The sequence below is a fragment of the Felis catus genome, chromosome A1 (genome assembly GCF_018350175.1).
Source record: "Felis catus isolate Fca126 chromosome A1, F.catus_Fca126_mat1.0, whole genome shotgun sequence".
Taxonomy (NCBI): Eukaryota; Metazoa; Chordata; class Mammalia; order Carnivora; family Felidae; genus Felis; species Felis catus.
Genome location: NC_058368.1, coordinates 165,024,880 through 165,037,421, shown reverse-complemented (window position 1 = coordinate 165,037,421; position 12,542 = coordinate 165,024,880). Strand labels below are relative to the sequence as shown.

The following is a 12,542-nucleotide window of genomic DNA, read 5'->3' as shown; positions in this document are numbered from 1 at the left end:
TGCACTCCATAATGGATTACCTAGGAAAACATATTTAACAATAATTATATGAAACCAATCCATTTACTTAAATGTGGAAGAATTTTAAACTGGATTTCATTTTTTTAAGTCCAGAGATAGCTATATATTCATTTAAATTAGGTACCTAAAGATTTATGTCCCTATGTTAAACAAACTCCAAAGTAACAAACCAAAAAAATTAGTAACATAAAAAATTCATGCATTCACTTATCAATGAATTTATTAAGCATTTAGTAAAATTTTGCTTTTAAGAGTTTATACTTTGCTAAAGGAAACAGTCATATTGTCAAATTATAATATCATACGATTTATACTGTAAAGTAGATGAGGTCTGTAAGTATAAAAACAATAGATATTTATCATAGGAGTTTTTTGATTAAAAAAACTTTTTACATATACTTTTGGCTGAAAAAATAATATAAGACTCCTGCCAAAGAATGAAATGTATTTTATTTCATATTAGAAAAAAAGAAAAATTATATATAATTTAAAAAATACAGAATGCATATTAACTTATATTGTTATATTAATTATAATTTGTATTTAAATAATTGATACATTTAGTTGAAAAAATTGATACAGCTAAAATTTAGTTAATAGCATTTATTTTGAAAATATGGTACCATTAAATCACTTATAGTGATTCTAACAAGGATAATACATTCCTAGTGCAAAATTACTAATATTTTTTTTTAATGTTGATTTATTTATTTCGAGAGAGACAGTGCAAGTGGGGGAGGAGAAGAGAGAGAGGGAAGAGAGAGAATCCAAGCAGGCTCTGCACCATCAGCATACAGTCTAATGTGGAACTCAAACCCACAAGCTGCAAGATTGTGACCTGAGCCAAACTTAAGAGTCAGATGCTTAAGTGACTGAGCCACACAGGCACCCCAGTGCAAAATTACTATTCTAAGAATTTAAATTTCAAAATGCAATACAGGTTGCCACATAACTATTTAGGCTGGTTTTGCAGCAGCAGGTGGAGATTTTAAAAGGAATGATGCCCAGTTGACTCTGATTCAAAGAATTATCAGAATTTCATATCCTAAAACACAATAGTTCTGAAATGTTTTTAGTTGTAGAATATGTTTTATCTCTAGTCATCTATTTTCTTGAATACTTATCAATTTGTTGTTCATTCTGTGAACATTAGTGACTCTCAAATGAACATACGTGGGATATTCAATGTCATTCATTTCAACTCTACTTGTTTCTTTTCCTGGGGCTAAATTTGCATAAAGAACTCAAAGGATTGTCCATTAGAAATATATGCTTTATGGAAAAAAGTATGTTTTACATTCAAAAAATGAAAATACCCACAAAAAACAAATTTTAAATGTATATAATGGATTTTTTGGTGTTGGTACTCAAAAACAGGTCATATAATACTGATGATATTGCAATTTGAAGGATGTCTCAAATTACTTACATAAATTTCTATCTAAATAGAAGTATCAGGCCACAGTCCTCAAAATCAATTACGACATAAAAAGTACCCTTGAAATATGTAAATAAAGAGGTTCCATTTTCTAAAAGGACAAGGAAGGTAAAATTCAAAGAAAAAGCATCTACCTATTTCAGACACATGTGCTAGCTAGAGTAGTCTCAAGAAAAGAGACAATAATGAGATGGAAATGAAGGTTCTACAGGCAGCAAAATTAAAACAGCTTGGAAATTAAAGATAACATAGTTGAAAATTTCAGACTTGACATTCTGTCAATATTGAGCTTAATAGTGAGCATTATAAACATACTCATATGCCATACATGTTAAGTGCTTTTAAAAATTAAAGTTTATTCAAAGTCTTTCAAGGTTAAACAAAAATCTTTCATTATCAGTGAAAAGATCCCTAAGATAAATACCAATGGCTCAAATCCAATCAAGATGAAAAAGAGAAATTAAATAGTTATAGAGAAATCAGAGTCTGAAGAAAAACTCCGAAAACTTAGCTGATGCTCTTAGTCAGTAGCATTTATTTAGGCCTCTGACACCACAGGTCTGGATTCTTTCATTAGTTTTCTAAAAGAGCTCTCAGGCTCTTTTCTCTTGATTCTTTTCTGTGACTCTTTTTTCTTTCTCTGACTCTAATTTATCTTCCACACTATCTCTGGATTAATCTCCCTTAGGTCCTTTCATTATGTTAGTGTTCAAAAGCTCTACAACAACTCCCAATTCCTTCCTAAAAAGATTTAACGGCTCCTGTTTTTTTTATTTCTCCAGATTCCCTGCAATTTTTCTGCCTCTCACTTAGACAAGCCTATTTTCCACTAACCCCAACCACAGAACTTTCTCTAGAGTTGGTATCATCATTTATTTGCACCATGCATTGAACTATCATCCAAGCATTGCTCAACTTGCTTCCTTCCTGAAATACCATCCTCTTTCTTCACCAGCTGAAACCCTTTCTACCCCTTCCTTAAGCTTCAGCTTAGGTCCTGATTTATCAACACTTTGCATGTTTATTATTTACTCTGCCCTCTACTGATTAATCCCAACTCTAAATTCTTATAGAGGTATTGTTTGTTGTATGAAAATTACAATGTGGGTGTCTATTATTTTGTGTATTTCATTAACTTTCAGAGGCATGCAATCTTAAGACATCCATAAGATAGTAAGCTATTTGAAGGCTTGGATCACATCTTAAATTTTTATATTATAGTATGGATGCTGAATGGATAGAAAGGAATTCTGCCTCATTTCATTAAAAAAAAAAAGAGTCGGGGCGCCTGAGTGGCTCAGTTGGTTAAGTATCCGACTTCGCTCAGGTCATGAGCTCACAGTTCGTGAGTTCGAGCCCCGCATTGGGCTCTGTGCTGACAGCTTGGAGCCTGGAGCCTACTTTGGATTCTGTGTCTCCCTCTCTCTCTGCCCCTCCCCCTCTCACACTCTGTCTCTCTCTTTCAAACATAAATAAACATTAAAAAAATTAAAAAAAGATTCAAGGAGTCATATTAAAATACGCATTGTAGGCCTTAAACTTATGAGTAAAGAAACTTATGATTCGGGGTGATGCCCAAATCCTCACTGCTAATGTAAGATGAATTTTTGAGCTGGTAGAGGTTTTCCCTAAGGCGACCCACCTACATTGCGGGATGCCTGGGAATCTCAATCTGCCCATCCCCCTATAACACTGAGAGAGCAGACTGGCCTGGAGGTAATAAACAAGGTTGAGCAGGTGCTTATTTCCTATAAGTAGTAAATTGGATTAGCCCCAAGGGTTAAAAAAATACATATTATATAAAAATGGATGCAGGGAAGAGGGAGATACAGGCTTCCAGTTCTAGAATTAGTATGTCAGGGGAATAAAAGGCACAGCATAAGGAATACAGTCAATGACATTATAATAGTAATATAATGGGACAGATGATAGGTATACTTGGGATGAACATAAGATATAAACTTGTCAAATCACTAAGTTGTACACCTGAAACTAATGTAACATTGTGTCAACTATACTCAAATTTTTAAAAATTTGGGTGGCTGGGTGCAGTCGGTTAAGCGTGGAGCTTTTGATTTTGACTCAGGTCATGATCTCACAGTTTCGTGAGTTTGAGCCCCACATCATGCTCTGCACACTGACTGGGGGAGCCTGCTTGGGATTCTCTCTTTCTCTCTGCCTCTTTCTCTGTGCCTCGTTCTCTCCTTTTTTTTTCTCTCTCTCTCAAAATAAACTTTAAAAAAATAAAAAAATAAAAACCCTATGTATAAGTACAATGAAAAACAAAATAAAAATAAGTGAAGGGATTGAGTATAAAGGCAGCATATTAATTTCCTAGGGCTACGATAACAAAGTACCAAAAGTGGGTAACTTAAAACAACAGAAATTTATGCTTTCATAGTTTTGAAGTCAAGATATCAACAGGAGCATGCTCCCTCTAAGTATAAAATCCCTCTGTGCTTCTTCCTAGTTCCTGGTGGAAGCTATCAATTTTTGGCATTCCTCAGCTCATAGCTGCATCATGCCAATCTCTGCCTCCGTTGTACGTGGCACACTCCCTATGTATCTGCATCTACACTCTGTCTTCCCTCTTTTCAAAAAAGCACTAGTCATATTGGATTATGGGCCCACTCTACTTTAGTACGACTTCATCTTAACTAATTACACATGCAACAACCCTTTATCCAGATAAGGTCACCTTCTGAGGTACTGCTGTTTAGAGCTTGAACATATGTTTTTGGAGGACACAAATTGACCCATATGAGGCAGTTAAAACTACGATTTAAATTAACTCTGAATTTAATGCATAGAATATATGCTGAGAAGTTCAGCCTGCTTGCAAGAAATAGGCAACATATTTACCTCTAAAAATAATGAGAAAACATGATCAATCACTTCATCCAGAATTTCTAACAGTTAAGCCAACAAATTATAAAGGAAAACACAGAAATTGTGCATTGATCCTGAAGGAAATTTATCCTAAGAGAGTTGATGAAATAGAATAGTGGGTGATTTAGAAAACAATATTACCAATAAAACTATACATGATATACATGACTTTTTTATAAGAGCTTAATTAGATTTGCTTTTTCAAATTTATACAGTTCAGTAAAATTAATCATGGGAAGATTGGGAGTAATACTTTTGGGTAATATGACAGCATCAATGTATGTAGTTTCTGATGCTATACTTTAATCAAGGAATATTCCTTGATTCTAGAATATCTATTCTAAATTAGAATATCAAATTTCATGTATATCAGGTCAAAAATATTTTTGTAAATTTTAAAACTTTACTTAATTTTAACCTTGAAGTTTTTGAGTATTTGATCTGAGATACTTCTTTTGTTATGTTATTCTTAGAAGATATCACATATTGTGTGTGAATTCTAGGAATTTCCTCTGTAATCTAAATTTGCATATCCAACTTCTTATTTGAAAACACCACTGTGATATGTCACCAAAGCCTAATGTTGAATATGTTCCTAAGGATATATGCCAATATTCTTATTTCCCACAGTACAGATAAGTTATTTTTTGTTCTCCCATACATTTCCTGAACTTTCCTTGACCTGCTCCAGAAGGAATGAGGGACAAGAGGGTAGCTATCCAGAAAACTATATTTGCCAATCTCCTGTATTAATGAGACTTAGTTTAGGTATATTTCTATTTTTTTCCTGACTTCTACTTTTTATTAACATCTTAGCTATGAGTTATATACTTTTCCTATTAAATGTCATACAGTGTTTTCTCCTTGTAGCTGTTTTGAATATTACCATTTGGTCTTTAGTTTTTAACAATTTGATTATAATCCACCTGGGTATGTTTCTCTCTGTATTTATCCCACTTCAATTCACTGGCAATATCTTCCAAATGCTATGGGAAATTATCAGCCATTATTTTTTCAAGTATAGATTCTATCCCAACTCTCTGTCTTCTCCCGCTGGGACTTTTTTTTCGACAAATTTCCACATGTACTTTATGCTTTGTTTTATTTTGTTATGTTTGCCTTTGTTTTTCTTTATTTCAGTTTACATATCATTTCTAATAATGTATTTCTGAGTTCAATATATAGCCTATCCTGTGTTGGTCTGCCTTTAATAACCTCCATGAGATCCAGTGATTTTTCTATATAGAAATACATAAACATTTTACCAATATTTTCCATCCCTTTATTCACATTATTTTTCTTTTTTCTGTCTTTTCTATAACATAGGTATCGAGAGTATGTTAAAGTCCTTACTAATTACAATATATGTATCATCTCTGGGCCTGCTCTTACAATAGACTATTGTATTTCTTTACTGTTTATTACTTGTTGCTGGTTATTCATATGATTAGTAATTTTATATCTCATATATTGAAGGTGATACACTGTAAAGATGTGGATTATCTTGATTTCTAATTCCCCTAAGCATATCTTTTACTCTTAGAGCATGTATCTTAATTCTAGGACGTGGTCCATATTTCTAGACCAGGGCCTTTCTGGTTTCTTAACTCAAAGTCCTGGCCACTCACCATGGTATTTCTAACTGAGTTGGCCACAGATAGTTTTATTGATCTAGGTATCTACTCAAATCTCTCCTGATTCCTTGTGGTTATTCTCTGCTACACATCCTGGAGTTTTACTCCTTGAGTGCATAGCTAAACACTAAACCAAAGACACAAATAATTTTATATACTTTCTCGTGGCCCATTCTCTGCCATGCCTTTCTCTTTAAATCTTTGCTCCTGAAACCCAAGCCACCACAACAGGAATGAACTATAATTTTGTTTTTACCACACAGTGATACCACTACCTCCTTTTTGAATTCAACTTACCTGCACTGTGATTTGGGAAGTTCTATCTAGTGCAAAATGACAAAAAAAGAAAATAAAAGGCATATAGATTGGGACAGAAGAAATAAACTTTGTTTATAGATGTTGTGGTTATCTGTGTAGAAAATCTGAAAGAATCAACAAAAATTCCTGAAACTAATTAAGTGATTATAGCAAAGTTACAGGATACAAGTTTAATATACAAAAGTCAATCCATATCTTCTGCTTAATATTTCTTTTTTTTTCATTTTTTTTATTTTTTATTTTTGGGACAGAGAGAGACAGAGCATGAATGGGGGAGGGGCAGAGAGAGAGGGAGACACAGAACCGGAAACAGGCTCCAGGCTCCGAGCCATCAGTTCAGAGCCCGACGCGGGGCTCGAACTCACGGACCGCGAGATCGTGACCTGGCTGAAGCCGGACGCTTAACCGACTGCGCCACCCAGGCACCCCAATATTTCTATGAACCTAAGTTGCTCTTACAAGTAAAGATCATTTAAAATAGATATGCTGTTACTGGAATAGCAAAGTATTTAAGTCTTCTTGAACCTCCTAACAAAACAGACATAACAATAAATGCAGTAAAGTACTAAATATGTAAATTAATAGAACAGTGAAAGCATTTTATCCCTAAGAAGTGAAGTGGTATCCTCACAAACCACAAAATTCCACTGAGCTGTGCCTAACTACAACATGTATATAATTAACTGTGTGAGAGGAAGGAGAAAGACAAAGATATATAATAGCCCTGATGCTAGTAAACTACCAACAACAATTCATTCAGAAAGCAAGAGAAGACTCTGGAAGAGAAGTCAGGTGAAGGTAATGAGAAAAACATCAGGAGAGGAGACTTTCTGTTTCCACTGTAAGGATGAGTTTAGGAGACTTCAGGAATGTTAGACTATGCTGAGGATATAGAGGTGTCATGAATGCTTGAAACCAACCAACTGAAGAAGTTTCCTTCAAAGACAAAACCTATGCAAAAGAGAAACTGATGGGAATAAAACACGTTAAGCAGGAGAAAGATACTATGGGACAAAAAGAAAAAGAGTTGAGGCACTCAGTGTGGAAAAGAAAGAGAGAAAGGAAATATTCCGATGATGGTAAAAAAAAAAAAAAAAAAAGGAAGCGAGGAGACAGTTCTCAAAGTACCTAAACTAACTTTGTGATGCTTCACAGTAAAGCCTGAAGCCATGAAGCTATGAAAGTTACCTTAGAATATCCCCCTATCTGGAAAGATATTTTTTAAAATTCAAGAAAACTTATTTCATATAAATATTCATAACACAATAGAATTGTAGTTAATTCCATATCAACTCATTCTAGGTCAAAAAAATATGTGAGCCAAATAAACATCTTTAAGACACTGAAGATATACCAAAAGAACATGCTCTCCTAAAAAAGATTTTAAACATTGAAGCTTAGTATTTCAAAATAAACCAAATATAATTAAAATATGAAAAAAATCATAAGAACTAGAAAAAAATGAGAAAAATAAAATTATAAAAATAAGAGAGGTTGAAAATAAGACCTCACTGAATTCTAGAATGATTTAGAAATAAATTTAAAATAATTTCATAAATAAAAGCAAAGCTAAGTAGACAATGGAAATGAACAGGTATCATACATGATACAGTAAAAGGAATAGACAATGAAAAGTAGAACAGTAAATTTTAAAATCAAGCAAAAATTAATAGAGGCATAAAATGAGGAGGAAGTAATAGAAAAAGTGGAGAAAGTACACATACACATACACACACACACACACACACACACACACACACTCTAAGTGAAAACAAAAGAACAAAGAATACATATTAAAAACCATATCATATAACTTTTCTGAAATAAATTAAGAATTACATCTTCATATTGAAAGAGAATATTATTTCTCAGAGAAAAGTTTTCACAAGCAGCCAAAACCAATACATATTATGGTAAAAGTATTTGATTTAAGCTCCAAATGCTTTCAGAAGGCAATTGCTTTAAATGACTGTAAAGATAATCCAAGTACTAAACTATTTGAAAACATAAACAAAGGAACAAAAAACCCTTTAAATTCTTTTTTAAGGTAAATGTTATATTGATTATAAAACCTGATAAAAACTACTCCAAAAGTGAAATCTACAAACCAACCATACATGTGAATATTAACAAAAATATTTGATTTATAAATTTAATATTATTGCCATAAAAAAAACAGATCTTTTTTTCCCCTTGAGATAGAAAATTATAAGGTTCATCTGAAAGGACAAACAAAAATAGAGAAAGCACAGAAACCATGAGAAGGATATTCTAGTTCACTCTAGATGAGATGTACTTTATGTCCTGTATGTATAAGGGAATAAGGCATTAGAAAATGAATGGACTAAGATAGAAAATCTGGAAATAGATATATTTGCAAATAAAAATTTAGTATATCACAAACATAGCATTAGAAATCAATGAGAAAAATATTCTTTATAATTAGTAGTGTTGGAATAGTGGCATAGCCATATGAAGAAAAAGCAAAATTATCTCCACATAGTATTAAAAGAAATATATTTAAATTCACCTACAAACTTGAAAGTAGAGAAAACAGTGTTAACTATGATTCACAAAAAAATCAATAAAGGATAAAATTAATAATTTTAGTTTGTTACTTGTCCAAAAAAATATGACAAATAAACATTATAATCAATAAATAACAAATGACAAAACAGTGGAATATATTTGCAATGAAAAATGTTTAAAGGCCATTGGATCTATTCATTAGTAGGACTTTAACCTACAGTAATTTGGAATATAGACCAAGTCAGATATTCAGATATATCCTAAAGATAAAAACAAATTCAAGTTGTTGCTCAGTAGCATGCATTTACTAAAATCATAATGGCAAAGAGAAGATGAGCATGGACCCTGTGAAATACTAACATGTAAATTCATGAAGCATTCCATATTTTTCTATCTACTTTAAAGTGGCTAAAATGGTAACTTCATATTATGTATATTTTCCATAATAAAAATAAATAAACAGAGAAACAGATATGAAATAATAAATGAAGCAAACTTTTAATTAAAATCATGTAGAAGGTAAAAGAATAGTGCAAGACATCTTAAATGTTTTTCATAAGCTTAATTTTCGTAAAAATATTGGCATTGGGATCATTCTGAGTTTGTGTTGATACTAAAAAAAAAAAAAACAAGAAAAAGCTAGGTGGTTAGATCAATCTCAATAACAATTAGAATGAAAACTAGACATAATATCACTTGATGTGATACAATAGGAAGCTTACAACTCCTGCTGTGAAGTATTATTAAAAAAATAGAACAAATTTGATCAGCCTTCTAAATGTAACTACTTTTTTTTACAGGAAATAAAAAAGTATGCAGACCACCTTAACTGATACAAAGGGAGGCAATGAGCAAATCCAGAATGTCCCAAATTATAGAGGATCAATTTCCTTGGTTTCTGTATCAAATAATTTATAAGGGATAAGAAGGAGGGGAAGCTTATAAGTCAAAAATAATTTAAACTATATCAATGAAACATATCACATGTATTTTGTTTCCTGATTCAAACAAACCGTAAATTTAAAATACTATGAAATATTGAAATAAATGTGAATATTGTGTTTTTATAACCTTAAAGAATTATGCTTAATTACTTCAGAAAAGATATAAAAATTGGAATTAGGATTTTTAAAATATCTTTTGATACATATTGAAGGATCTATGGATGAAATAAAGTGATATCTAGGATTTAACTGAAAAAAATAAGATGGGGTGTGGATGGAGAATAGGTATAGATTTAGAGAAACATATATTGACTACATTGAAACTGGATATTGGATCAATAGAGGTTTATTATGTTACTTTTCCTTTTGTATATTTATACTTTTCCATAATTTTTTAAGGTAGTACTCACATTAAAATCACAAACAAAATAATAATGGAGGAGGAAAAATTATCATCTCAAGTGATTTAAAAGCTGTGAATGAGAAGAAATCATAAAAAATAATCTAAGCTTATGCACACTTTATCTTTTAAAATACCTATTTATTTGCTTCAACTCATTCCCCAATATTCTCATACTTTTTTATTTTAAATGTATATGACTGGACATATAGAAAATTACTAATCAAAAAAATGTTGGTCAAATCCTTTTGTGAGAAAGTAAGCATTTCTTGGTTTTATTTATTTATTTTTAACATCAACTAATCTTTAGGATTAGGCATTAAATGCCAGGTACTTTTTAAAGTACATTTGCTATTTACTCTCCACTAGGGAGAAATGTGACCTCATTCCATGTTCTGAATAACACAACTGTGCCCTAGTGATTAGTGCATCAGGTCAGATGGGAGAAAAACACAAGGCTCTGCATTTTTAACAAACTGCTCAGCCTTAAACTGATTATCAAAGGATTTAAAGGCAAATCATTTTTTAAAAGTCAATTGATTACACATGATTGGGTAATAAATAAAACAAATTCTATATTTATGTTACTGATGTAGAAGTAACAGTCTGCTGACAATGTATATATTTTACATTCTATTCAGGTATAATAAACATCTAAAAGTTTCCTTCCTTTTAAGCTTGCAGTTCCATATATTGGGGGACTACTGTCATTTTAACTGCTACAGTGTCAGGCTTTGAAATACTCTCATAACCACACAAAGCTCCCTTATACCTGTACGCAATCAATTCCCACCCCCATCCTTGCTTCTAATCACTGATCTGCCAGAAGCAAACTGATTTTGCCTTTTCTAGAATTTCATATAAATGTCACACAAAGCCAAAGAATATGCAGTCTTTAGTGAGTGGCTTCTTTTATATAGCTCCTGACTATCAATACTGGAACAGTTTGCTGCATCGTTGCAGAGTGACTTGATATAGTAGAGATAGCACTGAAGAACAGGGCAGAAGGCCTCAATCCTGTTTCTGCCACTCCAATCTGTGAACTAGGATATATATTGTAACTTGTCTTCTCCAGCAATGGTAGGTTAAGGAGAATATACTATTTCTCCTCCTCAAGGCTGTTGTGTGGGGCTAACTAGAGAGAATGGATACAGTGCTTTCTAAAGTACACCACACACGCGTGCACACACACACACACACACACACACATACACACACACACTAAATTATATAAATAAATAAAGCACAACACACATGATCAATTCAGCAGAAAAGGCTATCAGAAATAAGAGAAATGATAGTTTCAAAAAGTATTTCATGAAAGATGAATAAATGCATATTAAAATATAAATTTTAAATATTCTGCTTTTTCACTATGGAGATGGTAATAAAATGGAGGAAGACTGTGAGTAAATTGTATGAAGTTCAAATAAAATAAGAAACAAAATCTAAAACTAGAATTATAAGAAGGAACAATGTTCTATCAAAGTCTAACAAAGTCCATCTAAATAAAAACAGATAGCTAGCTTTACAAATATACTTCATTCTTGGGGCAACTGGTGGTTCAGTTGGTTGAGCATCTGACTTCAATTCTGGTCATGATCTCACGGTTCGTGAGTTCGAGCCCTGCGTCGGGCTCTGTGCTGACAGCTCAGAGCTTAGAGCCTATTTCGGATTCTGTGTCTCCCTCTCTCTCTCTGCCCCTCCTCCACTCATGCTCTGTCTCTCTTTCAAAAATAAATAAACATTAAAAAAAGAGAAATATACTTCATTCTTTTAATTTTAATCAGTATCTAGAATTTACTCTACATAGGACAAATTATTTGACAAATTTATAGTTATAAAATAGGACATATAAGACTTGTCTTCAAGTTTCTTCTACTTTCCCTGTCAACAAGGAAAACAGGCAAATAAAAATGGCTTTTAAATAAAATTTAAGGACAAATAAAGAACTCTTCCTGCAAAATAAGACCATAAACATTATATGAAGGTTGACATTTTTAACTTAATGAGAAAAAATAGTAGTGTTTTTTTCTATTAGTTTTATTTGTTTATTTTACCTGATGTCAAGAAAGAAGATAAGATATTTACTGTCCCTACATCTACATCACTATGATGGATCTCCTTTCCTGACCCATCTTTGAAGCCTAAATTTTCCCTCTGCCTCTCTACACCCTACAGAAAAGGGAGCAACATAACTCCAGTGCTACAGGCTTGAAAATTTCTGACACAAAGAGGAAACTGAGGAAAATTTATGATTTTCAAGATGTAAAAGACCATGGCACTTGGAAAGGGGTAAAGAAAAGATTATATGAAAAGATAGTTGGTTTGGGTAGGTTGAATTCTGCCAGTTGAAGGGAAATCCAATT

General features: G+C 32.3%; 1 long non-coding RNA gene and 2 other non-coding genes across 3 annotated transcripts in view; 2 read left to right on the top strand and 1 right to left on the bottom strand.

Annotated features, from left to right (window-relative positions):
- LOC123379273 overlaps positions 1-12,542 on the bottom strand; it is a 407,173-nt gene that overhangs the window by 40,189 nt on the left and 354,442 nt on the right. The window lies entirely within an intron of this gene.
- LOC111557079 lies at positions 2,989-3,138 on the top strand. The gene has a single exon (XR_002736836.1). It is a non-coding gene; the product is annotated as a U12 minor spliceosomal RNA (small nuclear RNA).
- LOC111556955 lies at positions 9,118-9,219 on the top strand. The gene has a single exon (XR_002736651.1). It is a non-coding gene; the product is annotated as a U6 spliceosomal RNA (small nuclear RNA).